This window comes from Schistocerca piceifrons, chromosome 7 (assembly GCF_021461385.2).
Source record: "Schistocerca piceifrons isolate TAMUIC-IGC-003096 chromosome 7, iqSchPice1.1, whole genome shotgun sequence".
In the NCBI taxonomy this organism is placed as follows: domain Eukaryota; kingdom Metazoa; phylum Arthropoda; class Insecta; order Orthoptera; family Acrididae; genus Schistocerca; species Schistocerca piceifrons.
In genome coordinates, this window is record NC_060144.1 from 415,047,725 (window position 1) to 415,073,716 (window position 25,992).

Sequence of the window (25,992 nt, forward strand, 5' to 3'; positions counted from 1 at the left end):
CATAGGATTTCGTCCGCGTTATGACTTACCGGATAACGTTTCCTCCGCTTTCGCTGTACGCGGTAGAAATCTTAAGTACGGAAAACTTGGTTATGGAAGCACCAACCACACGAGCACCAGCTACCAGGCCACTAAGCTCCGACATGACGCACTCACAACTACGCAGAGCAGTGTTGTGAGCTCGACTGAAAATAGGAACGTATCTAAGGACGTTGCACAGGTGCCGTTCGTTGTCAAATAAAACAGTGCAACCTCCAGCCGTGGCATTTATCTGTATTTATTTTCAAGCATGCATTTCTCGTGGTGTTTCCATAGTTTTGTCAAACCCCAGTAACTGCGGCCTGAACTACGCACACCTGAAGCTGCGGAAAACTGCTCATTGCGCTGTCGGTGTATTCGTGGATTTGCATCATTTTCAAGGGAAAATCACGACAGGCCGCCAGTCGGCTATTTTCCAGTTTCGTTGTTGTTTGGTCCACTGAAAATGCGTGGCTAAACTATGAAGGGTAAAGACTTCTTGACACAAATTTCACTGTAAACTCTTCTGAACGTAAGGACATTGTTAACATTGTTGGTAGCATCTTATTTCTCTTGTGTCTGTCTCTGACATTTCATTCTTCTCTAAAGCACTTTATGTTTTCAGATGAACCTCTATGGTTCCAGAGACGTTTCCAAGTCCCAAACATCTACGATGTATATAGGAAGAATGATGTGACAAATGAAAATTTATACCAAAGCCAGGATTCGAACCTGGGTTTGCCGCCCGCTAGACAAATGCTCTAACCACTACACTTGACATAGTGACTTTGCACAACTATAAGGACTGCAGGAGGGAGGAGTGCTAGGATGGTCAGAGCAGTTGTGTAAAGCCACTGTGGAAGGATGGTGTAGTGGTTATTACATCTACATAGTGGGCAGCAGACCTGGGTTCGAATCCTGGCCTTGGTACAACTTCCAATCGTCGTTGAAGTCAGCATATATGTGGGGTGGGCACCATCTTGTTGAAAGTAAACTCTTCCGTCTCCATACAAGTCTCGGATGAGAGGTAAAATGGATGTCTGAAGCTTCTGAAGGTACACATCACCGGTAACAATGCCGTCAAAGAGGAATGGCCCAATCAAGCCCCGGTAAGACAACCTACACCACACATTTACTTCTGGCAAATTCGCGGCTTTGTCTACATGGACGTTCGGATTTTCTGCGGCCCAGTAGATGCAATTGTGGCGATTTATTGTACCATTGACTTTGAACTATGCCTCATCAAACCACACAATCATCTCTGCAAACTCTTCATCGTTGCGCACCATGTTAGTAAATCACTCGCAGTACTCCATTCGTTAAACGTGTCGGTGGCTCTGTTTGATACTCATTTCGCCATTGCCGTTGAACCTCATTAATGTTTTCGTACTTAAAGTACCACTTCAAAACTGACTTCCTTTCATCGAATGTAAGCCTTGCGTCGGCCATGTTTACTCGAGTAACTAGGTGCAACTAAGAACAAAACACTGACTATCTGGCGACTGTCATCTGACAAAACAAAACAACGCAATACAATGCTTGTGTGGCGATTTCCGGAACTACAAACTATTACTCTACCAAAGATGAGAAAACGCCGTTAATTAGTTTGCCAGTTATGGACTTTTAAACAGTAGATACATTTTTTTGGACCCCTCTGTAGACTGCAATAACTATTATTGCGTTGCCTAATGATGACCAGTTAGATCGAAGACTGAAACGCAATAGAAGAAGCTTTATTTATTAGCAGCTTGTGATGTTATATATAGAAATGACTTTCTCTAATTATTTAAATCCTATGTGATACAGGCAGCACAAAATAATCATTCGTGTGGGAGGGTAGAACATATCTCAATCACTTGATCTAGTCACATTAATGTGACCAGCACTTACATTCGACATCAACTTGTAACAGCCACTCATAGATGGCAGGGGGCAGAACTAGCAATGGAGGGTATACAAAGCGATTCAGGGCCGCGAAAAACACTGCAGTCGTTGTCGTAACGCGGAAAGGAAGCGATATAAATGGTGTTTCAAAAAGAATATACGTATTTCGTATGCATACATTTATTAAACTATAAGACATACGAGTATGAAACTTTACACAAGTTCAGATTACGGATGTTCAATATGTCCTCCATCAACAACACGAACAATATCACATCGATACTCAAATTCCTCCTGTACTCGGGCAAGCATGTCCTTCGTCACTGATGTTATGGCAGTACGGATCCGGTTCTTCAACTCTTCCAAGTTCTGTGGGAGTGGTGGTACATAAACGTCGTCTTTCACGAAACCCCATAGGAAGAAGTCAGAGGGTGTCAAATCCGGTGAACGTGCAGCCCAGCTGAGAGATGCTAAGTCGCCAGCTCCTTGACGACCAATCCATCGGTTCGGCAGAGTTTCATTCAGATATTCACGCACTTCGCGAATCCAATGAGGAGGTGCCCCGTCTTGTTGAAAAATGTAGTTGTCTTCGTGCAGCCTCCGAAGCAAACAGTTTTGTAAGATAGTGAGATACTGCTGACTGTTAACCGTGTATCCATCAAAGAAGAATGGGCCGTAAACAGATGATCGGGATACCGCACAAACCGCATTGACTTTGGGCGAATCTCGTACATGTTCAATGGCTGCATATGGCTTCTGTAGGTCCCAAATTCGAACATTGTGTTAGTTTACCTGATCACTGACATGGAAGCTCGCTTCATCACTGAACACGGTGCGTTGTGCGAAAGTTTTATCATTGTCAATAGCATCAAGAATCTCGTTACAAAATGCCACACGTTTGCGTCTGTCATGAGGACGTAGAGCTTGTAACGGCTGTAACTTATACGGCTTCATAAGCAAACGTCTCAAAACACGCCAAATTGTTGTAACTCCCGACTGGCAAGACCAGTTGATTTTGAAGGACTACGTTGGAAAGCAGTTTGAATTCGTGCAACATTTTCTTCAGAAACACGAGGGCGGTCAGGCCTCTTTCCTCTACATACACATCCTGTATCTAGAAACTGTCAATACCATCTGCGAATGTTCCACCCATTTGGAGGATCAATTTGGCACCTCAATCTGGAACGTCTTTGCACTGTAATCACGGAATTGCACTTCGCAAACTCGAGAACACAAAATGATTTCTGCTGCGGGGTAGCCATTTTAAACATATGACGGTTACCAAGCAAAACAGAAGACAAATGACATCTCGCGGCTATTAACATAAGCCAGCCGAAGTGGCCGTGCGGTTAAAGGCGCTGCAGTCTGGAACTGCAAGACCGATACGGTCGCAGGTTCGAATCCTGCCTCGGGCATGGATGTGTGTGATGTCCTTAGGTTGGTTAGGTTTAACTAGTTATAAGTTCTAGGGGACTAATGACCTCAGCAGTTGAGTCCCATAGTGCTCAGAGCCATTTTTTTATTAACATAAACCAGACTATGTATTTGTTTCTCCAATAGCCGATCGGAGGCGCACCGATCGATAGTTTGGACAAAATAATACTTTGTGATAAATATATTTTTTTGAAACACCCTGTATTTGACGTCCAGAAGGGCACGATCATTGGTTTTCTGTCCGAGGGTGGGTGGAAGCATTTCAGAAAAAAAAACTAATTTGTAAACTACTCGCATATCGCCATGGTTGAGGTGCTGGAAAAATGGTGCTATCCAAAAGCTAACCCTGAAGCTACTATGGTGCACCACGGTTCATAGACGACACGGGTTTACGATGGGCGAATATAAATGTAACTGCTGAGCACCTGACCTCAGATATGAGCCAAGGGGCTACGATCAGTGTCTCCTGGACGAACGTCCAGCGAAACGTTGCTGTGTATGATACCACAAAGCAGTCACCTGGTTCAGGCACCTATGCTCACTGCTGTTGCCTCGCTGGAATTTTCCCACCAGTATTGTGACTGGACGTCCACTGAACTACGACAGTTGGCATTTTTGGATGAATCACCTTTTGTGCTCCATCGGACAGATGATCGCTGGTGTGTAAGGCGTGAAACATCTGAAAACAAAAACCCAGCAATTATCGTCGGTAGAGTCCAGGCCGGAGGAGGGAGCATTATTGCCTGAGTAACGTTTCCGTGGCACTCCCTGGGTGATCTCGTAAGTCCGGACGGCACAGTAGATCAGCACAAGCACGCGTCTATCCTTGGGTACCAGATTCACCTCTATATGCAGTTTGTTTTTCCTCTGCACGATGGCATCTACCATCATGACAATGCAACGTGTCACACAGCTCGCAGTGTACGTGCTTGGTTTATGTGATTACTATACTCTCTTGGCCACCAGACTGCCCAGATTTAAACTCAATCGAGAATCTGTGGGACCGCCTTTATCGAGCTGTCCGCGCCCGAGTCGGCATGGCTCCACATCTCTGTTGGTACATTCCTTAATCACACTGACTCGCTTCCTGCACGTCTCGCTGATGTCATGATCAAAAGATAATGAACATATAAGAGGTCACTGCCTGAGAGTACTTAAAAGACAATAAAAGTCAGTGCTTCAGTCACATCTCTTATTGATAACTCAAAAAGTATGGTAGTTTACTTCCCACATTCTTGAAATGACTAATACAATTCGTGATACGATAAGTCACTTTTATTGTCTTTTAAAACTCGCTTATTTTCAAAAATGGTTCAAATGGCTCTGAGCACTATGGGACTTAACAGCTATGGTCATCAGTCCCCTAGAACTTAGAACTACTTACACCTAACTAACCTAAGGACATCACACAGCACCCACTCATCACGAGGCAGAGAAAATCCCTGACCCCGCCGGGAATCGAACCCGGGAACCCGGGCGCGGTAAGCGAGAACGTTACCGCACGACCACGAGCTGCGGACTCGCTTATTTTCCTGTAATTTCTGTCTGTAGCGTAGCAGTGTGAAATCGTATCAGTGCAGACGTTAATTTAGTGTGAGAAAAGAGGAAAATAGAATATGGGAAAAAATTTAATATTTTATGAAAATCTAAAGCGTATTCTAAGACGTCTTCCCAGTTTCCAAATTCTGAGGTATGAGTATATTATTATCTTTCACCTGTGAGATATTTGGTCTGTTTTCATACACAGCAAAGATTAAGTTTTTTTGGATAGTTTTATGTTAATGCTGTAGACGATTCACATGTGGTCATTAACAAATTGCAGCGATCTATGTCATCCCTGGATTCAGACATACTTAGAGCCTGAAACGCTGGAACGATAATTAAAAAAATCCTTGATTTTCCAGCAGGAATCGCACGTCTTGTAACTTTATTATGCTTGTCCGATATCTTGGAGCTGGTCTACGCGACTGCGTAAGAACAGGTTACCTAATATGAACATATCCTGCTCTAGTTTCGTTGACGATTTCTACAATAATTACGTGTGAATACCGACAGTTCCAATTACGTACGTCGCAAGCGAACGTAGCAATGTAATTCAGCCTGTGGTCGTTGTAAGAAGGGAATTGCTGCATGGAGCAATTAGTAGTGACCGGCAGCCTACGTGGAACTTTTTATAATTCGACTCTATCGTACAGCCTGAACCAGTTATCAATTAACACATGGGATTGCATGTCACGAAGATTGCTGCTAACGCTACCTACATCATCTACGTGTTAGCGACAAGAATGGGAAATATGTACTTCACTTGTGCTGTATGAAGTGGGGACTTATTAGCAGGCACTGGTATTTGGCATCTATGTGATGCTTTGCATATGTAACTCGATGACTTTCTCGATACCGAAACATTCTTAAATATGCAAAAGTAAGTGACTACTTTAGAGTGGAGTGAATTCTCGCAGTCTATAGAATACTACCATCAACAATATAAATGGCTGACTTCTTAAGTAAGCATATCTGACAGGCAAGTGACTTTGTTCAGTAAATGTATCAACACTTGTTCAGCATCGTTAGTACACAAATCGTTTCCATTGGACGAACAAAAATGGCAATTTTATGAATTTCCTAAACCGTATTAAGACTTTTCTGGTAATATCCTTTCGAAGTACTGTCCTTGTGCTTTCACTTTGAAGCCTTACAGAAGTACTGGGGTATGCGCCTTGCCACGGTTCGCGCGGCTCCCTCCGTCAGAGGTTCGAGTCCTCCCGCTGGCATGGATACGTGTGTTGTCCTTAGCGTAAGTTAGTTTAAGTTTGATTAAGTAGTGTGTAAGCCTAGGGACCGATGACCTCAGCAGTTTGGCCCCAAAGGAACTTACCACAAATTTCCAAATTTTCAAGGAAGCAATTGGCCTTAACCTTTCTGTGGCATCAATGTGGTATCGTATGAGGTGATTTAGGCACCTCGGCCATTTGTATAACTACTGTAAGAGAAGCAAAGAGAGTTGTGTGCGTTGTCTACAACACTAACGCTTATCGAGCGCTGAAACACGTCTGAAACAACACTCATTTTCATCAATAAGACTGTTGCTTTTAAGGAGTTATAGGCCCTCAACGGTACTTTTTATCGATGTGTTGCTTGTTAATACTCAGCAACTCTCATTATCGTAAGAGGTTCATGAACTAGAGGTTCATTGTATGCTTTACGATGGTACGTATCTTCTGGTCGTTTACAACCTTTCGCAACTCATGACAAATCCTGAGAGTCGACGATTTATTCCATCACTAACATTGCAGCTTGATGAGATGAGAGAGAGACACCACGTATTAGCAGTGTTCCATATCCCTACTAGATGGTGAGGCAGTCTTTATTGCCCCATTAGAACTGAGAACGTTAAGTAACGTCGCGCGCTTATTGCGCTTGGAATCGAGAGAGGGAGAGTGGGGAGGGGGGCAGGGGGTGGGTGGGGAGGGGAGCATGTAATAAGGTTATTCCTTTTCTGGAATGTAAAGGAAAGGGTTGTCTTTTTTAAGCTCCACATGTGAAGGTCGTGTTGTTAAAACAATGCTTTTCTCTACAAAGAGAGTAGCTACGCTAGCAACGTCAGTGCGGAAGAAAAAAATCAGTAGCTGTCCTTATTTGTATGTTACCCTTGGAATGCCGGACAGTAAGGAAATTAGGATCGTAAATAATAATGCTTACAACAGAAAAATACTGTTAGGTGAAGTGACAATTTTATGAGCCATTAGCCATAAATATTATACACTCTCCGCAAAATGGGGAACACCTGAAATCGCCAGTTCCGTACATGTTCCCATGACACGAATTGAAGCTAGTAAATGGAAAACCGTCATGTCTGTTCTTTCGGACTTTCCGAATGAACAGATTACATATATGTGGAGAACATTAATAAAGCGGACAAACTGCAGGGGCGGATTTCCTGGAGGAAAAAAGTGTCTATGAACATGTGTCCGAAGATGCGTCGTTGCCAAGGAAAATGGCGCTGACGAATGACAGTTCCTCCGACCACGTGCCGTGTGTTCCTTGAGTGTAAAGGTGGTGTGACTGGCGAAGTGTACTGTAAGCAGCAGAATGGTCCGATGTTCATGTAGGGAACAAGCCGAGGTGGTGTCTGTGTACGGCCTAGCAGATGGAAACTGTCAAGAGGCAGCACGGCTATACCAAAAGAAGTACCCTCGTCAACCACATCCATTTCAAGCCTTTTTTGGGCGTCTGTGTGATCATGCAACCTTTCAGACAAATGAACGTGCAGGCAGGCGGCCGACTGTGCGTAGTCGTAAATCAGATTTGGAGGACCGGTTTCTAAGGATCCATGATCACACAAACGCCCAAAAAGGACTTGGAATGTTGTATGATATGGTGGTGTCTGTGAGGGTACTTGTTTTGGTATAGATGCCTCTCGAACGTTTCCATCTGCTTGGCGTCGCGCCCGGCAGCTGAGTGGTTGTTTGTGTTCTCCTCATCATTTCATCATCATCATTCATGCCGGCATGGTGGCTCAGCGTGTTCGGTCAGAGAGCCGAGTATCCTCTGTAATAAAAAAAATGAGTGAAGGAATCAACGATAAACTTGAACTGACGCCATGTGACGTCCGCACAGACCAAACGCAACGAACTATACTGAACAAAATGAATAAATAAATAAATAAATGAATAAAATAAACAAGTGGTGAGCGCGACAGAATGTCAATCCTAAGGGCCAGGGTTCGATTCCCGGCTGGGGCGGAGATTTTCTCCGCTCAGGGACTGTGTGTCGTGTTGTCATAATCATAATCATTACATCCCCATCGACGCCCAAGTCGCCGAAGTGGCGTCATATCGAAAGACTTGCACCCGGCGAACGGTCTACCCGACGCGAGGCCGTAGCCACACATTTACATTTTTATCTGCTTGGCGGTACACAAACACTATCTCTTGCTCGTTCGCGTCGTAAATACCGGGCCATTACGCTACTTACAGTACGCTGCGTCAGTCACACAGCCTGCAAGACACACGGAACGCACTGCACATGGTCAGAGGAACTGTCATTCGTCAGTGTCACCTACAGTGGCCACGATGAGTTTCCGAGCACATATTCATAGCAACTTTTATCCTCTGTTTATGGTCAGGAATCCGTCCCTGCAGTTCGTCGGTTTTTGTTTTTTATATTTCGCCCTGTATGATTAAAATGAGGACGACCAACTGATCACTTCGGTGCAGATGCACACAACGCTAGAACTCTTACGAGAAGCAACGAAACGCCGCGAGTAGTGAAGATAACGGGCAAGGGGCGCTACATCAATAGTCTGTGGAAAAGTTGAGAATTTGGTCTCACGGGACGCTTGCTAGGGTTTTCGTGCAATTGCGGTGACCACTGTGTCCAGATGGCGCAGTGGTCAGCGCATCTGTCTAGTATGCATGAAACCTGGGTTCGAATCTCGGTCTGGCACAAATTATCAACTTTTCCCATTGATTCAAATCAGTACCCACTAGCAGCTAATGTCAGTCATTTCTTTGTGTCTTGAAACTGAAAACCATCTGTACCAGTCGATTGCATTCAATATCTATACTGCGTCTTGTCCAACCGAAATAGGATGTATGTAATTGACTCTCACTAATTTAGCTCTTCGCTTCCGTAGCTCTGTGGTCAGCGTGTCTATCTGCTATACCGAGGAGCCTCATTAGACTTCCGAACTGGCACCTGGCAAGTTGCCGCGGTGGTTACCACGCTGGGTCTGGACTAGCATTCGGGAGGACGACGGTTCAAGCCTGCGTCTGGCCATCCAGATTTATATTTTCCGTGATTTCCCTAAATTGCCTCTGGCAAATGCCGGGATGGTTACTTTGAAAGAGCACCTTCCCAGTTTCCTTACACATCATTGCACCATCGCAGTTTGTGTTTTGTCTCTAGCCGGCCGATGTGGCCGAGCGGTTCTAGGCGCTTCAGTCTGGAACCGCGCGACCGCTACGGTCGCAGGTTCGAATCCTGCCTCGGGCATGGATGTGTGTGATGTCCTGAGGTTAGTTAGGTTTAAGTAGTTCTAAGTTCTATGGCACTGATGACCTCAGATGTTAAGTCCCATAGTGCTCAGAGCCATTTGAACCATTTTTTGTCTCCAATGACCTCGATGTCGACGGGACGTTAAACCGAATAGTCCTTCCGAAACTGGGAGGAGTTTTTCTTGGTGGGAGGAGTGGATGGACTCAGTGTCGTGGTGCCGATTGAGTAGCTACGTGAGTGAAAATCAACGGCCCCAAAGCCAAGAGAGCATACAACGGCCGGGAGTGCGGTGTGCTGGCCCATACTGCATCCGCATGACACCATTGGCAGAGATGACACGGAGGACGGTCGGTCCCGATTGGCCCTGCAGGGCCAGAACGGGAAAGTTTGAATTTCTTTGCATTAATCTAATTATTAATTGACTGCAGCAAAGCGATAAAATGTGTTTCAGAAAGCAAGTACTAGTGAACACATACACTTTTCTTAAAATGGAACTTCTGACATATTAAAACTAAACACCTGCCTTTTCTATTATTTTTGCTCCTACCATCTGAATTATCTGATGACCTCTAGTGCCGTCCGCTGTGGCCGAGCGGCTCTAGGCGCTTCAGTTCAGAACCGCGCTGCAGCTACGGTCGCAGGTTCGAATCCTGTAAGTAGGCTGTGTAGGTTTTTTAATTGGTAACGCCACGTAGCGCTCTGTATGAAAATCACTGGCTGTGCTGTGTGCAGTCTGTGGCTGGTTTGCATTGTTGTTGGCTATTGTAGTGTTGGGCAGCTGGATGTTAACAGCGCGTAGCGTTGCGCAGTTGGGGGTGAGCCGCCAGCAGTGGTGGATCTGGGGAAGTGAGATGGCGGATTTTTGAGAGCGGATGATCTGGACGTGTGTCCATCAGAGACAGTACATTTGTAAGACTGGATGTCATGAACTGATATATATATATATATAATATGACTTTTGAACGATATTAAGGTAAATACATTCTTTGTTCTCTATCAAAATCCTACTTTTGCTAACTGTGCCTATCAGTGGTTAGTGCCTTCAGTAGTTTGAATCTTTTAATTAGCTGGCAGTAGTGGCGCTCGCTGAATTGCAGTAGTTCGAGTAACGAAGATTTCTGTGGGGTAAGTGATTTGTGAAAGGTATGGGTTAAAGTTAGTCAGGGCCATTCTTTTGTAGGGATTTTTGAAAGTCAGATTGCGTTGCGCAAACAAATATTGTGTGTCAGTTTAGTGTTGATCAGAATAGGTAAAGAGCGAAATGTCTGAGTACGTTCAGTTTTACTCAGCACAGTAATTCACTAATTTTTCAAAGGGGACGTTTCATATGTCGACCTTTAGCCGAGGATACCCCACTGGAATCTTCTGACTTTTTCTTGTAGTTTGTGTAATTAGTGTAGCTTTTGTTTATTGCTAGCACGTAATTGTAGTGAGAATCTCCTTTGTAGTTGCAGTCTTTCATTGTTGTACAGTAAAACAGTTGTGGCATGCATGTAGATTTGCACCAAGTATTTCGCAGCTGCGCTTGCGATTAACTAGATATTATTTTCAGTGCTATGTTAATGTGTTTTCTTATTTTTGCTCTTCAAACTGTGCTTTTCTGTGTTATCTTGTGAAATATTGTGACAGTTATGGCGTGTAAAAACGTAGTACCAGGCTCTAAAGTATACTGAGAAATGACAGTGAAGACGAAAGCAGTGTGTTAGCGCCACTGTGTAATGAATTAACTAATGTTCAACATAGTAATTTGGTAATTGTGCATAGGGAAATGGAGTGGGCGGCAAACAATGGTGTAGACAGTGAAACAATTAGTGAACAGGGAAGTATTATTGATCGATTGGTCGGCAACGACACAATCTTGCAAATACCGCAGATTCACATTTTGGGTCCTCACCGTTTTCTCAAATAAGTCAAGACACATTTTCTGCTTGTCAAAATGTGAATGTTGCCGGTGCAAGTTCACTGGCGAAAAGCACTGAGGAACATGTTTCATACACCAGTGCATTGTTATTACAATTAATGCAACAAATGGGACAAAGGCTACAAAAGTTAGACACAATGGAACAAAATCTTCAAAAGTTAGACACAATGGAACAAAATCTTCAAAAGTTAGTCACAATGGAACAACACCAGAGACAAACACAGCAACAGTTAGACGCAATGGAACAAAAGCTTCAAAAGTTAGACTCAGTGGAACATACGCTTGAACAAACACGTGAAGATTTAACTACTGAGTTACATAAAATCGAATCGAAATGTCAAAAAGTCTGTAATGACGTGAAAACACAAATTTGTGAGCATTTCCAACCTATTTTTTCACGGCATGAAAATGCATTACAGAATCACGAAGCAGCCATAAAATAACTGCAAACTATTGTTCATGAAAATCATGAGACCTTGCAAGCTAAAATTGACTCAGTTGCATCTACCGATTCGGTTATGCAACTTGCAAAAACTCAGGAAAACTTAAAGGACACAGTAGATACGATTTCAACACAAATGGACACTCTGAAACTTGGTTCAGAAAAACACACTGAGGAAATAAGTACACTATCGGAGAAAGTAACCGAACTTTCAGATCAGTTCACTAACTTATCTGCAAAGGTAGATGATGATCTGAATGACACAATGCCTGTAGCCATCACTGACACAGATGAGTACGAACAAATTAAGAAATTCAAACAAAATCAGAATCAAATTAATACGCAACACAAAAGAGAAATCCGGGAAGTAGAAGAGCAGTTGGCACAAGTAATACAAAAATTACATATTTGAGAGGACAATCGCGCTCCAACACGGGAAGAGGGAGTTAGAAATACGGAAAAGCCACAAAATAATAACACAGGGCATTTCGGAAATTATGAAAGAAATTGGCAAGGTGCACCGAATTTTGAGATGGAACCGCCGACACGACGTAACAATGACCGACATGCTACTCGCCGACACGATTTCAACACAAATGGACACTCTGAAACTTGGTTCAGAAAAACACACCGATATGCTACTCGCTTTTGACTATAAGCTGTTCATTACTACACGTAAATTCAAAACATTTAAGAATTCTGGCAACAACATTCATCCACAAACGTGGCTCCATCAATTCTCTCATTGTTTTCCTCCCAACTGGTCATTATAGCACAGATTAGAATTTATGTGTGGCTACTTAGAGAATGAACCAGTTGAAAGAATGCGATCGGTCATTCACGATTGTCACAGTGAAGGAGAATTTTATCATGCCTTTATCTCAGCATATTGGTCTCAAGCTACACAAGACCGAGTAAAACATAGCATCATAATGATGAAACATTTCGAACAATCTGAATTTTCCAGTCTTGTTAAATATTTTGAAGACTTGTTGCACAAGAATCAGTACCTGTCAAACCCTTACAGCTCCTCAGAACTCATCTGCATTTGCTTAATTAAATTGCCTGAACATTTACGACATATTATTTTGGCAGGACGTTGCAAAGATGACATTGAAGCTTTTCAGGGACTGTTACAAGAATTGGAAATTGACACTGGCAATCGCGGAACGCAAAAACAGGAGCACGACAATTGTAGGTCACATCTGTCACAATTCCGAGATGACAGAAATAATAAATGGACATGACAAGGCTATTCTTACAACGTAAATCATGACCAAAACAGACACCACCCATATGACAACCGTTGGCAGAGTAGTAATAATTACAGGAAAAGATCACCTCTCTGCAGTTATGACTATCACAGAGACAATCAGAGAAATAGACAATATGGGAACCAAAATAATTATTATCAAGGGAGACAGAATAACTTCAGATGCAACGGTCCAGTACGCAGTTACGATTCAGGGAGAAATTCTCCACCACGTGACCGACAAGAAAGAAACTATGGAATCTACAGACATGATGACAGAGGATATGATCATAACGACAGACCTGAATTGCATCAGAACTGGCGGGATTCAAACAGGGCGGGGCCCTCTCGACAAGGTGAATTTGTAGGAGTTAGGTCTCCTAATCCCAATAACGACGTGCGCCAGCAAAGAGACAGACAATGACTCGCACTGCAGGCAGCCACGTGTGCTGGCTGGCTCAGCGAAAAATAACAGACGCTAACATTGAAAAAAATTTTAGCATTCCTTACCGACGTATACAACATGATAATTACTTTGAAGTTGAAACTTTGCGCAGTAGAAAGGGTAAAGGATTGCACCACATTTCACATGTAAAACCGTTTCTTGAGACATAATCTGTCTTTTTAACTTAGTCTTTGCTATAAAATTTTTCACTTCACACTACTAGTACACGTTGTCACACTTAGAAACTGTTATCATGCAACAATATTTTGAAGTTAACTATCCAGTCTAGAACCTAGGGAACATATTTAGACAGTAATTACCACTGCATTGTGATAGTGAACAGAGGACACAGTGTTACTGTGTGTGTACATTCTTGCTTGTTAGTTGCACGATTACGTAACGACTATAAGGCTTACATACTTAGAACATATACTGCTAATGAGATTTCAAAGCAACATTTTGGTTTACTTGAAAAGACATTCCTTATTTGAAGTAGTTTCTGTGAGATTAAAGACGACTTAGTATTTCGTTTCTTTGACAGCTCCACGATTATACCACAACGCTACTAATGTGTGACACAATTTTCATTGTTGTTTTTGTGCTGTATCTGCTTCATATCTGCACAGTTTTTCTGAATTCTTTTGGAAAGTAAAACATGTTTTAGTAGTAACTTTTGTGGTATAGCTACAATGAGACAGCCTTTTTCGTAGCACAACAATACATTACAGTATAGTACTTTCTCGATCACGGTAATGTACGTAATAACTACGATATCTATATGCAAAGCATTTCACTTTTGTTTACGATGAGGTAAGTACATTGACTTCTGCAGAACTTAGCTTTCGGAGGACGATAACTACGACACTTCCACAGCATTATCTTACAGCAAGACGCACATTTAGCGCTACAGGACACGCATTAGAGTGATTAATTTTGCACATAAAACATTTACTTTTAAAGATTTTTGAATCACGAAGGTACAAAGATAGTTTTCCGTGATACATTTCATTCCATTGCTGTAATCTGTAACACCTGAGGGTATAATTACATTAATTCTCAGGGGGGTACACGCTTACTTTGTGTACCATGTGTTTGGCAAGCACAAGGAGCCCTAGCTAATATGGCATTTGCTTATACAACTTTACACATCAGTACCATATTTCTCTAACACACAAATTACACAGATATCTGATCATTTAACTGGGAGAGACAAACATTTATTTTACTACATCAGTGACAGATGTTTACGTAATTACACAGTTGGATAACTTCACACTTATGAAATTGTATTTTGTCTGTACTTTGTGAACTGTTCATATTTTTTCGGAACCATTGTGATACTATGAGAGCTTTGAATGATGTATTTGGTAAGGGACCATGATTTTTGAAGTACGTTTGAGGTAGATGACTTTATTGAAGGTCTTAAAATTATTGAAAGAAGCTGTGACAATTATGAGATGTGATTTATCTGTTATGATGTTATTATTACGATGACGATGTGTGTTATGCTGTTGAGGTATGTTTATGATCAATAAGCTGAGAATCGTACTTTAAGTGTTATGAAATGTGTGTAAATGCGTGAATGTATCACAATGCAGGCAAAAATTTTTTGCACACTCTTATATTCATAGGATTTTGTTTCAACACATTTGCAACGCAAATTCTCGACCTGTGAAAATTTTTATATGAGACTGTCACTGTAGTGCGAACTGGTGCCGTAAATATTTCGGTAAGAAAGTTAAATGACCTTCACGTAATGCGTCGTGGGCACCCAGCTGTGCGACAGTCGCCTGGAAAAAAGTTGTTAGTGTGTGCCTTTCAGAGGCACAGGTGGAGAAAAAAGGAGGCCATTATCCTCGCTATTGATATTTCTTTGTAGAAAGCATCGCAAATACGACACGCTCAAACTTGAAAACATATGATTATACTGTGGAGCTCTTAATTTATGATATTTACTAAAATGCCTAATGAAATGATGAGAAACATTTTTACATCTATTGTCTTTTTAGTTGAGAGATTTTTTTGCCTTTGGAGACGCCATTTGCCTAGTGAATGACGTTTCATATATTGCTTCATATATATATTTGCTCATTTCGTTTAATATCTAGTTTCTAGCTGCACTGCAGCATTGGTTAAAATAAAATTTTATAGATGTACTAATATAGATATTTTATGCCTACAGATCCGGTAAATAATAACTTTATGATCTACTTAAAAAAAACGAAGGAGCACAAAAAGACATTTCCCTTCATAGGACTTGCATACATAATTTTTTCTTGTTGCTGCACATTGGCTCATATTAGTTATAATGTTGCATTTGCTCTGCTAATTTAGATTTGCTGCTGCTTGGTTTGACAATTTCCATATTTTTACATTGCTGTTTGTATTAATTGTTTTGTGCTGCTGCATTGCCTCGTCCCTTAGTTTAGCATCTGAGCTCAGTAGATTTAAGTTAGCTTAAAAGGGGGTAGACTATATAAGAAACTAACTATGTTGAATTGGAAGAAATGCATTGAGAAGCTATAAGAAAATGGTTTGGCCAAAAAAAAGTTGTGTACAGTGGAGAAAAACTATTTTTGAAAGAGGGTGTGAACAGAATACAGTAAGCATGCTTGGATAGGATTTTCTTTTTTTTTTTTTTTTTTTGGAAACACTTGTTGAAATAAGAGGAAAGATCTACAGAATGAAGTTTTGGGTTGGACTGCAGTACCAAATGTCACACTGAAACCAAACCCTGCCTGTACTTTTGTGTTATTACGCTATGTGAATTTGTGTGTTTAGCTAATAAGATTTGCGTTGTAGAATTTTTCTGATAATATGTTTTTTATTTTGTAAAGATGTTTAGACATTATTTATTCTGATTTGTTTTAATGCTCATGTGTGAAGTTGATGTTTCAAAATTTATTCTGAGCTTTTATGTATGTACTTATGTCATAATTCTTGTAAAACTGATGTACATGTTTATTTCTATTCTTTTGTAAAGCCTGTTTTACTACAAATGTTATCTGTATTGTTATGTTCTTTAATGATGTATTTTGTACCTTTGTAATTGTATTCTCATGTTATAAAATTGTAATGGACACCAGTTCATCAAATTAGGTAACTTGTAAGCATACATCTCACTGCACACATTTCTGTTGGTCATATTATATGCACAATATGTGAAACAAAAGGAGGACTGTTAGTGTTTCCACATGTGTTAATAATTCAGCAAGGGACTGGATAACAGCATTGCTGGTTCTAAAGTCAACTCCAAAAACTTTGTGAGTGCACAAGTGGTGGTTTATAGACTTGCTATAGTGTCCACAAGACTCTTCGATGGTGATTTTGCACCTGCACAGTCGCAACAGATGGCTGCTGGCTATCTCTACAAGGACTACAGTGGGTCTACACCTTTGATGATCCACCAATACCATAATCTCTACCAGGACTACAGTGGCTCTGCTCTGTGATGACCTACCTACCAGTATTCTTCAAAACTTCGAGTGGCTCTGCAGTGGGTTTGCGCTGTTGTGGCCCATTACCTGTCTGCATGTCTGCATGTCTTTCCGTTGGAAGGACAACACTTATTCTTGAAGACTGCATGGAAATCCACTACTTCCATGTGCATTTTCTTTTACTGCTCAGACTTTGAGAAAAACACTGCAATTTTACTGTGATGAACGATCAGGACTGTCTTTATGGACTGTGAGAAATTTTAGCTTTTGACCAACATTGTATCAATAAGTGTGTGCATTTGATATCTTTGTTGTTGTAATTATGAAAAATTTTATCAAATCATTATTGGCCACTGCCCAAAACAATTTGTAAAATTTTTTTTGGGGAGCATGGGGGCTATGTAAGTAGGCTGTATAGGTTTTTTTTATTGGTAACGCCACGTAGCGCTCTGTATGAAAATCACTGGCTGTGCTGTGTGCAGTCTGTGGCTGGTTTGCATTGTTGTTGGCTATTGTAGTGTTGGGCAGCTGGACATTAACAGCGCGTAGCGTTGCGCAGTTGGAGGTGAGCCGCCAGCAGTGGTGGATGTGAGGAAGTGAGATGACGGATTTTTGAGAGCGGATGATCTGGACGTGTGTCCATCAGAGACAGTACATTTGTAAGACTGGATGTCATGAACTGATGTATATAATATGACTTTTGAACACTATTAAGGTAAATACACTGTTTGTTCTCTATCAAAATCTTTCTTTTGCTGACTGTGCCTATCAGTAGTTAGTGCCTTCAGTAGATTGAATCTTTTATTTAGCTGGCAGTAGTGGCGCTCGCTGTATTGCAGTAGTTCGAGTAGCAAAAATTTTTGTGGGGTAAGTGATTTGTGAAAGGTATAGGTTAATGTTAGTCAGGGCCATTCTTTTGTAGGGATTATTGAAAGTCAGATTGTGTTGCGCTAAAAAATATTGTGTGTCAGTTTAGTGTTGATCAGAATAGGTAAAGAGCGAAATGTCTGAGTACGTTCAGTTTTGCTCAGCTGTTTGAAAATCAAATAATGTAAGAGATTTACCAGCACAGTAATTCACTAATTTTTCAAAGGGGACGTTTCAATCCTTCCCCGGGCATGGATGTGATGTGTGTGATGTCCTTAGGTTACTTAGGTTTAAGTAGTTGTAAGTCTAGGGGACTGATGACCTCAGATGTTAAGTCCCATAGTGCTTAGAGCCATTAATATATTTGATGACCTCTAGTAATCTCTGCGTAATAATTCAGCCCAACAGTCTATCTTTCCCAATCTTGCTAACACCACAAATTTTATATTAAAAGAACTGGCATCACTGAGAGGAAGAATACTGCAGGGAAAACAGTCATAGTATGTGCGTTCTCCCAGAATAAATCACTCTGCCACATTGTGTGTCCAAAAAGGTTCCTTATGGTACGAAAGTCCTTCAAAAAGTAACACACAATTTAGTGAACCTCGGTAACGGTGATTTTTTTTATGTATAACTACTTGCCTGTACACTCTGGCATGTACCTAAATTTTATTTCCTATTGTTTCAGGTAAGCTACCACGGATGATCGACGTATCACGCTACTACATGGGCGTCCAGTGACTGCTTCTACAACCCCAGTGACAGGTCAGCAACATCAGTTCAGAGCAAACAGTTGCCCGACTGAAGATGACGTGTGCATCGATTTTTAAAAAAATGTAGAACACCTTTCTTAACATTTAATGCCGACCGCAAGCTAATCGGACGCCGAGTCACGTTGCCACTAGCAAAAATGCAAACACACGTTGTACGTGCACTGTACTTTAACCTGTGTTGTTCTGAAAAGAAATAGTTTAAAATAGAAAATATAATTTGATAAAATTTAATGGAAATAAGATTGATGACTTACAGTGAGGCTTGACAATACAGCACATGCAGAATACGTTGCGTAAAAACTGCATGGCAGTACTTCGGAATCGCATTCACAAAGCAAGCACAAGAAGCACAAAAATACAAAATTTCTAGGCGAAATAATAATCAAGATGTCTTGTAGTCAGTTTAAGTAAGACAACAGTTTGTTAGCATATAGTTTTGGTAATACATGGTCCTTTTATAGAGCAGGAGGTAAATTTAGGCTAAATTTCATACAACAACACATACTTACATTCCTACTGTCTTATTAGCTTTGAATTTGAGTGCTGTCCAGTTGAGGAGATCTTGTTGTGTTTTCCACGTACAGCCTTCCATATAATTTAGTACCTCGCCACAGTGTGAGTCACTTTGCAATTTCATTCGAGCTTTTAAAGAACAACTCTGTGTTAATTTTAAGTGAATTATGTCAGTCATTAAGAGCAAATAAATATCTGTTGCTCTCAGACTTGACACAGATTTCAAAATATCTTAGTGTCCTAAAACTTATTTAGGCAAGCGACAAAGAATAAATATCACTGGGCTCAGGAAGGTGGCTGGGGAGAGGAGCACTGGGTAGTTTACGACTGAGTGTTGTAATTTATTTTTCAACTTTTTTTTTATTTTTCCCAATCCAAACTTCATTAATAAGTCTTCCGATCCGATGCCAATTTGCAACACCCGCCGTACTTCGAGTGAGCTAGGAGCCAGATGTGAGATTCCCGCCATCTCGACCAGCCATCGGTAGCAACAAAGGCGCGCGCCCCTCAGCTGCGGGAGGGTACCCGTCCTGTGGAAAACTGAAGCTCTGAAACAGAGACCTGTGTTACAAGGGTGACCTCATTTCAACGGACACAGCTGACTGGCAACTTTTTAGAACCTCGAACAACTGTCTAGACATCACTGACTAATCATTCAGTTGTGAGTTAAAAATTTTTGGTCTCGTAAAGTATGAAATAGGGAGGCATTACGAATTACGATTAAGAAACCACGTTGACAACCACGTAGTTAGCTATGTAACAGACATTTATAACAAAAGAGCTACTTACATAACAGACACTTTCACGTACCCGGTCAGTACTTAAATTCACTGCACATTAGTAGACAGTGGCGGCCGTTCTCTAACTATACTGATGTTACATAAGCTAGAAGGTTCACTGTTAACGTCATTTACAACTATGCCAGTAGGCATTTATCATAATACTCAACCAACAGGTTCAAAAAAATGTTCAAATGTATGTGAAATCTTATGGGACTTAACTGCTAAGGTCATCAGTGCCTAAGCTTACACACTACCTAACCTAAATTATCCTAAGGACAAACACACACACCCATGCCCGAGGGAGCACTCGAACCTCCGCCGGGACCAGCCTCACAGTCCATGACTGCAGCGCCCCAGACTGCTCGGCTAATCCCGCGCTTCAACACAACCAACAGGTGTTAACCCTCTTTTGGTAATGGGCAGTACCCTCAGCTTCATGTGAGTTTCAGTTTATAGAGGAGACTTAATCTCTTTATAACTAAACAGGCACTATCCTGAACAAAATGGACATTATTACAGAAGTATACGGCGGTACCCTTCGTAATAGTCAACGCTCTAGGCTAATTTAGTACTAAAAGACTTCGATCCATCCTCGCTGTGTGACTTTGTTGTGGGAGCTCAGGATGCCCCAAGGAAAGCGGGCAACCTCGACAACGAACTCATGTCCGTTTTTCCTGAGACTCAATGCAAGAGAACAACCTAAAAGATGCGCCCGTCCATACAATTAAAAGAACTGCAGTATCCCAAAGGTTCACCTCACGTAACGGGCATCGACGTCGTTTCTATCAACCAGCCAGCATACCACAACAAAATGCAGTTCAAACTGATCTATACACAGCCGCGTGTCTCATGCACAATTAATACCAAACACCACGAAAATACTTCAGGAAAATACAGACCAGCACAAGGCGATAACGTAGCTAAATGCACCCTTTTTCGCCGAATAACAGACAATGAGCAAGATTCTTTCGCGGACACAGGTCTCGCCAAACACTTGTACGTGCGATATCAAGCCTGTTGACAGTTTAGGAAACACTTCAAAATCACTTCCACTTCCAGGAGCACCCTGCATATATCTAACTCTGTGCAGGTTTCGTCGCACATGCGTAACTCACTATGGAATGGTTGAGTCATTGTTATAGAAATCCAATGAAGAGTTACAGTCAGATTGCAGAAATAAGATCTCAATATACAGCTGACAGCACCAAGCATCGGAAAATAAGCTATCAGTGACTAAATCTCCAGACGCTTTCACGAACAGAGAACGTAAATGTCCCCTTAGGAACCGCACCTCACTGTCGAAACTCGTTAAGCGATCCAAGACAGATTTCGCTAGATGACATCAAACCGACAAATAAAACTGAAAGTTACATACGCAAAGTTTGTTGCAACAGGTTCGGTCGCGCTGTCATGGGTATCCGAGGTCAGCTGTAGTCCGTTTGGTTTTGTCGCTGCATAAAAATGTTAAAAAATATTAACGACTAATCCCGCCCGCAGTTTGCATACGAAACAACCACAATTCTATCGCTTGAGCCTTGTCCCGCAGTTACGCAGGGTCAGCCATAGTTAATCGGATTTGGCATGTTAATGGGTGGCCAGATGCCCTTCCTATCGCCAGCCCGTACCCCCCGGGACGGAATTAGTGTACCCCAACTGTCTGCGTCGCGTGTAATCCATGGAATAGTGCGAATGTGTTCAGATGTCTGCGCGCCGTGTAACTGAGGCGGAACATGGGGACCAGCCCGGTATTCACCTAGTGGGATGTGGAAAACCGCCTAATAACCACATCCAGGCTGGCTTGCACATCGGCCCTCGTAGTTAAGCCGCCGGGCGGATTCGATTCGGGGCCGGCACGCCTACCGGGTCCAGGAAGCAGCGCGTTAGCGCTCTCGGCTACCCTAGCAGGTCACGAAACAACCACAATACGTATCTCTAATCAATAACCACACGTCATTGCAGGAACACGACAGAGCCAAGACCCATTTCCGAACGCGTGATACATGATTGACTAGGAACACATACTCTAAAATCATTGCGAAACCGTGCACGCGTCAACATACCAGTAACTATAGCAGAAACAACTTACTGCTGGTGGGAGAATGTAACACGCTAGCCGATCGAGCAACTGAAGAAACTCCTCCAAACACTTCGGTTACATGGGAGAAAACCAAACGGACTACAGCTGACCTCGGATACCCATGACAGCGCGACCGAGCCTGTCGCAACAATCTCTGCATATGTAACTTTCAGTTTTCTTCATTTCAATTTATTGCCACAAATTTTTTACCTCCTAACCGGACACTCTGAACACATATGTAATCAATAATCATGGTGATATACAATAATCTATATTTGTATGTAGTAGTAAATGATGTTAAGAGCAATCATTTGTAATATCAATGTAAAAATAAAACAGAAAATTGAAAATAACAATCAATTAAAAACATATTTAAATAAACGTTGTTAGCTCAAGTTCCAAGTAAATAACTTCCATTGTATCACTACACTGAAGTGCCAAAGAAACTGGTATAGACACGTTTATTCAAATACAGAGATGTGTAAACAGGCACAATAAGGCGCTACAGTCGGCAACGCCTATATAAGGCAACAAGTGTCTGACGCAGTTGTTAGATCGGTTAGCATTGCTACAATGACAGGCTGTCAAGATTTAAGTGAGTTTGAACGCGGTGTATAGTTAACGCACAAGCGACGGAGACAGCATCTCAGAGGTAGCGATGACGTGGGGATTTTTCCGTACGAGCATTCCACATGGCGGCGGCCGGAAAAGATCCTACAAGAATGGAACCAACGGCTACTGAAGAGAATCGTTCAATGTGTGACAGAAGTGTAACACTTCCGCAAATTGCTGCAGATTTCAATTCTGAGCCATCAACAAGTGTCAGCATGCAAACAGTTCAACGAAACATCGTCGATATGGGCTTTCGGAGTCAAAGGCCCACTCGTGTACCCTTGATGACTGCACAGAACAAAGCTTTACGTCTCGTCTGGACCCTTCAACGCCGTCATTCGACTGTTGATTACTGGAAACATGTTACCTCGTCGGACGAGTCTTGTTTCAAATCGTATAAAGCGGATAGACGTGTATGGGTATGGAGACAACCTCATGAACCCATGGACACTGCATGTCAGAGGGGGACTGTTCAAGATGGTGGAGGCTCTTAAATGGTGTGGGGCGTGTGCAGTTGGAGTGATATGGGACGACTAGATACGACTTTGACAGGTGACACGTACGTAAGCATCGCCTTTGATCACGTCCATTGTGCATTCCGACAGACTTAGACAATTCCAGCAGGACAATGCGACACCCCATATGTCCACAGTGGCTCCGGGAATACTCTTCCGAGTTTAAACACTTCCGCTGGGCACCAAACTCTCCAGACATGAACATTATTGAGCGTCTCGGAGATGCCTCGCAACGTGCTGTTCAGTAGAGATCTCCAACCCCTCGTACTTTTCCGGATTTATGGACAGCCCTGCAGGATTCATGGTGTCAGTTCCCTCCACCACTACTTCAGACATTAGTCGAGTCCATGCCACGTCATGTTGCGGCATTTCTGCATGCTCGCGGGGGCCCTACGCGATATTAGGCGTGTGTACTAGTTTCTTTGGCTCTTCAGTGTAGATATGTTACTGGCAGCCGTGGAATAACTCCAGGTTTGCCGATTAATTTCAACAATACCCGTTTCCAAATGTGTTGTTGCTACACTATTCTACATTGCCCATATTGTAAGCCTCGGCAATCCTCGAGTCTACACGTACGTATGGGGAGGCCGTAACAGTCTTTCTTTCTTTCCTTCCTTTTTGAAAATATGATTCTTATTTAGTTACATATATCTGTATTTTAAAGTTTCTCTTAATTAAACTTATATATGCCTACCATTATCTATAACGAAGGAAAAGCTTCTTGTGATGTGTATTCAGAGCGTCCACTTGAACTTATATACTGAAAGTTAAGCAGCTGCCTTTTAGATATTCTATGTGCAATCATATTAGCTGTAGTCGACAAGTTTTGCTCACTTACAATTGTTTGCAGATAGCAGCGAAACTATCTGCAGTCCCTCTCTACCTGAAAGAAGGACAACTGAAAACACATGTGACTGTATGCCTCGCCAATACAACAAGGAATGCGTGGTCCCTCCCGCCGGAAGTTCGAGTCCTCCCTCGGGCAGGGGTGTGTGTGTTCTTCTTAGCGTAAGTTAGTTTAAGTAGTGTGTAAGTCTAGGGACTGATGACCTCAGCAGTTTCATCCCTTATGAATTCACACAAATTTGATTTTGATACAACATGGAAAACACTATCACACAACCTCTACAGGAGCCCAAACTGTTAGCTAGTTCATCACTGCTCGCTGTCACAAGAGAGGAGATCCAGTCACTGTCCGCTGCACGCCTCAGGTCGTGAATACAGCCGTACACGGCAGGTGGCGGAATTTTCAAATCTTCGGAGGATAGGACCACACTGGGCAATAAGGTGTGATTTAAAATAAATACAAACCTCAGCCGCATTTGAGCTCTGAATTATATTCACTGGCGACAATTGAAAATTTGTACCACACCGGGAATCGAACACGGATTTCCCGCTTTAGGCGAGCGGTCGCCTTAATCGCTTCAGGTATCCAGACACGCTTCCTTTCCAACCCAAATTCTTAATTTGTCAGTTGTCCTCACAGCATAAGCGCACGATACTGCCCATTCTTTGGCTAGGGTTTGAACCTTACTACCGTCCTACTTCCAGTTTTCGTACCACGTTCCTCTTCGGTGTTAGGAAACCAAACGAAGAAATGTTTGGCGACACATATTCGAAAAGAAAACGAAGTCTTTTTCCCGACAATATGGAGAAAGTCAAAGCAGTCTGACGTAGTTTGTTATCATGAACTAATATCAAGTCCATCTTTCACTACTAGACCACGAGCCGCAGACCGTTAACTACAGTGAAAACAAATCGCGCTTGCCTGCACCGGATCAAATGGAAGTATTAATGCCACCTATTACTCGACAGGTGGCACACTTGCACTGAAAGGCTGCTTGCTGCAGTTCATACTTATTTTCAAAGTATGGTACTGGTTCAGATTTTACTGACTGCTGTTAAATTGCTCTCACTTGTGGTAATATCGCCTGTTAGCTTACAGAACCTTTAGTGAAGTTGTCTTGCACGAAACGTCTTTCAGCACAGCAACTTGGCAACATTACAAGAAGTCTTCTCGCCTCTAATTACTCTTGCGTGCGTTGCAGCTAGCAGTTCCTCGTTGGGCCTACTTACATGGAATAACATCTGTTCTTAGAAATGTCAGTGCATGGGTTAAGTATGAGTTGGAACTTACCGTAATAATGTAGGACCGGAGTTTGTTAGTACGGGAAGCGATTCTCTGAACAAATTTATGTTAGTTTGAGACAGATACTTTTGTTACATATTTCGATCACCGTAGTGCAGCAAGCATTGTCTCAAAATTTCAGCGTTTAGCGTTTATAGCTGATCACAGTGTCCAGTAAGTGCGCAAAGTTTTATAAGCATCCATCACTGCATTTACCGCTTGCCCAGCCCCTAACTGCATCGTGACTTCGTGTGTATTACATGTCTACAATTTACGCCAAAAAAAACCATGATTTCACTCCTTGCTACTTCCCACAGCTTAGTTCCAGCAAATAACACTAACTTAGCACTACTTCAGGCTGAATTCTACAAGCATTTATTTATAGATTCGTTTTCGACATAAATAGACATACAATCTGCGTTATTGGAAATATGCTACCTCTGACTGAGTGCGGTAGATTTTCTGATAATACGTGTCTTAGGTTTCACAAGATATGTGTCGAATTTGATGTAAATTAATGACTGTCAGACATGCAATCATTTCCTAAAGGAGTTCAGTCTACTTCCTAATGTCACTGCAGTCCTCACATTTACTGCAAACGCTTTTGAGCGTTGAAAAAACTGACAGCAAATGAGTAACACACTGTCTAGTCACATTAATGTGACCACCTGCCTAAAGCCCGAATACCACCATCTATTGCGACACAGACCTCTGCGAGACACGCAGAAAGAGAATCAGTGAGGTCGTGGAAGGGACCGACAAGGATTTGGAGCAATGCCGACTCCAGGGCTGTGGCCAGCTGCGCGAGTTTCCCCGGTTGAACGCCCATGGCACGAACGGCCCGATCGAGGTGGTCCCACAGATTCTTGAATGTCTTTAAATCCTTAGAGTTTCT

General features: G+C 42.2%; 1 protein-coding gene and 1 non-coding gene across 2 annotated transcripts in view; both read left to right on the plus strand.

Moving 5' to 3' along the window:
* LOC124805329 (ras association domain-containing protein 10-like) overlaps window positions 1–25,992 on the plus strand; it is a 1,110,196-nt gene that overhangs the window by 199,449 nt on the left and 884,755 nt on the right. The window lies entirely within an intron of this gene.
* Trnat-agu lies at window positions 8,711–8,783 on the plus strand. Its single transcript has one exon. It is a non-coding gene; the product is annotated as a tRNA-Thr (tRNA).